The 3094-nt window shown below is 34.5% G+C and overlaps 1 long non-coding RNA gene across 1 annotated transcript; it reads left to right on the forward strand.

Annotated features, from left to right (window-relative positions):
* The first annotated feature begins 412 nt into the window (after positions 1-412).
* LOC143857455 (uncharacterized) lies at positions 413-2836 on the forward strand. The gene is made up of 3 exons (XR_013238655.1): positions 413-1056; positions 1228-1400; positions 1945-2836. It is a non-coding gene; the product is annotated as an uncharacterized LOC143857455 (long non-coding RNA).
* Positions 2837-3094: the final 258 nt, after the last annotated feature.

The raw sequence follows: 3094 nt of genomic DNA on the forward strand, positions 1-3094 counted from the left end.
ATGGCCATCTCTTTGTTAGGAAAATGTTTTCTAAGTTTTCAAATCTTTTTTCAGTTTTGAGGCTCTTCAAATTATTCAGATCTTGAGCTTTTATGTTATTCGGATTATATCCTAATGAGTCCATTCATATAATTTCGTTGTTCAAAGAAACATTAAAAATGAAAGGAATTTTTTGGACTTACAAGTTTTTCAATTCAACATGAGCTTTAATGAATCTTATTTCTCGCAGATGTTGATTGGCAGAGTAATCAGTTCTCTGCTTCTAGATCATCAGAAAAACTAAGATGAAAATTTTGGCAGAGTAATCTGTGTCCGTGTCGAAGCAACTTATGTGCTTCTGCACAAAGTTCATGTAATGTACCTGTTTGTTGTCTTCTAATGGATGATAGTCATGATTTTGGGTTGATGAAGATTGACGTAAGCAACAGGTCAAATCTGTCATTTTAATGAAAAAGCCATGGGTGAAAATCTAAATATGTTTGGGCAAACTATCTTTCTTCACCGAGATAGTAGAGCGCAAACCTCTAAGAAATACTATAATATTTTGCTGGCTTCTGGCTGTGTAGCGTCCTGGGCTTTCAGTCATTTATTTTCTCTAAAAAACTAAGTACCTCCCACATTTGGGTCAAGCATCTCAATAAAGCAGGTTCAGAGTCATTTGGATAAGTTGAGTTCTAGCTAGCCTTCTTAGAACAACCAAGATAATGCAATTGATGAGTGCTCTGTGACCTACAATCTAACTATTGTAGTTTATTGCCTTATTTTAGTGTGGGCTACAATCCAACCAAAGGTAATGCAACTGATGAGTGTTCTGTGAGTTCTAGCTAGCCTCGGTGTTTTGTGGGTTACTTCCATTTTGCATAGTGGGTTTTTGTATGGGTTTTGGATTTTAGGTTCAAATGCTTGTGTCTAACTACTGAAAATGTTGAATTCTTCTATGTTTTTTAATTTTATATGTTTTTTTTACCATGGATTTAGGTTTTAATGGTGTGTTTGATGGGCTTTCCCTTCTTTACGGACGTGTTCAGAATTGGGAGCTAAAGCTACTGTGACAGTGTTAGTAGTTCTCTTTTAGTTTTTTTGTTATTTTGAATTTCTCTTAGTTCTTTATTTGTTTTATCTTTAGTATGGTGATGTTTTAACTGAAATAGATAATCTAGGTAGCTAATGGATTTGGTCATGAAGCTGATTTGTTCTAATCTTAACCTGATAATATTCACGCTACAGGACTGGAACTATGTTTACGAACCTAGAAAGCTTTTTCAGCCATACAAAGTATACTGATGATATTCCTAACTTTCCGGATGGCTACAATTTTGCTCTTTCTGAGTTGCTTGGAACATATGTCTCAAATTGTTCGTCAATACCCACAGGCAAAGGAGATTTTTGGCCACAGAGAGGTGAGCTGCAAATGGTGATTATTTGTTTTCCCATTTTCTTCTCTCTAAAATTTGCTGCTTCAAGAGGAATTGGTAGGGCTTCTATTGTAAAATACTCCAAATTTTAATTATTTCATTCATTTATATGAGCATCCTGGTCATTTTGCAGTCATCCTTTTATATTCTTTCACGACATCCAACAATTAGTTTGATGTCTCTTCTGGGTTGAAATTTCTCCCATTTGTAGTTTATTTTTTGCAAGAAATTTCTGATGTGTGATGTGGGTTGGTGTTAAGTCCTCCCGTACTAAAGTTATTTCTCTTCTGATAATTTTTTTGGTGGTCAGTGTTTTTTCTTCTCTCCATCTAAAGTTAGTTCCTCAAGTTTATTAAAAATTCCCTTTTTTTTAATCGACATGGTCTAAGTTGCTGCTCATTTGCCTATAAGATGGGGGTGTCTTTTTTTTTTTTAACACTTCAAGTTTGTCATTTTCCTTGGTCTTTTGTTGGTATGTGTGACTTTTTTTATTTTGGTTTATCAATCCATAATTATCCTTTGATATCAGAGACTTGGCTTGCATCACTACCACTGGAGGAGGAAGTTCAAGCATGTTAATGGATGTGGAAACAGTAAGAGGCAGTTTTTTCTTCTACTTGAAGCTTAATCTGCTGCATTTCAATGATAGATGAGATACTCAGTTTCACCACCTTGATTTTTTTATGGTTTCACCACCTTGATTAATCTGCTGCATTTTTAAATTATTAATTACAACTTCCAAGTTCTTTGTTGCCCGTTGATGAGCACATTTATGTGTGAATGGTATATAGGAAAAACATGCATATTTTATGTTTAGAGCGGTACTACTAAGGTATTTTGTGTGTTTTTGGTGTTTCAGGGTTCTTTTTGAATTTTCATGGAAAATGGAGCTAAAGAGATGAAATTCTAAAGAAAAGATCAAATATGAGAACACCACCATTGTGACCCATCATTTGAAGGGTTTAGATCATCTATGGTTCATCAATTGGTTGGTTCGGAATAACTTTGAAAAATGATTTGGAGGGGTACAAGCAATTTATTCTAACGCCCACAAAATGTGTGGTTAAGATCATCTTATGGAGGTGATTTGTGAGGTGCAAATAATTTTACATTATTGACCATCATTTGAACTAAGATCAGCCCACAAAAATGATTCAAGAGGAGCGACCATTGGTAAGATCGAAATTCACATTGGGATCCATGAATTCAACGGTTTGGATCACCTCATTGGAATGGTTTATGGGTGCAATTAATTTACATAGTGGACCGTCAATTGGATGGCTTGGATCGTTCCTTGGAAATCAAGAGGGGAGAGGCAAATATAATTGTTTGTGTTTATTACATGGATGGGTAGAGTAGCCATTTGCAAATTAATGTGGCATGGTTGTAATTTATTCGAAGGATAGAGACAATTTGGTTGTTTCATGCACATATCCCTTAACTTGGAAACTTTCTATTATTTTCTTTCTAACATTTAGAAAGTTGCTTGAGGATATAATTGGAAGGTTTTATACACAACTTTGGAAAGAGGAAAAATAAGAAAGTAACCCATGTTTCTTTTAGAAGAGATATAGAAAGCCCATCAAGCCTTAATCTTATCATTTCATTTGTTTCCTAAGATTAGCTTTTTAATCTCCACCTTACATCTTTTTCAATCCCTTAATTTAGTAATCATTTTC

Source organism: Tasmannia lanceolata, unplaced genomic scaffold (assembly GCF_043159265.1).
Source record: "Tasmannia lanceolata isolate RefF3 unplaced genomic scaffold, GAP_Taslan_0.1 ptg000024l, whole genome shotgun sequence".
NCBI classification, from domain to species: Eukaryota; Viridiplantae; Streptophyta; class Magnoliopsida; order Canellales; family Winteraceae; genus Tasmannia; species Tasmannia lanceolata.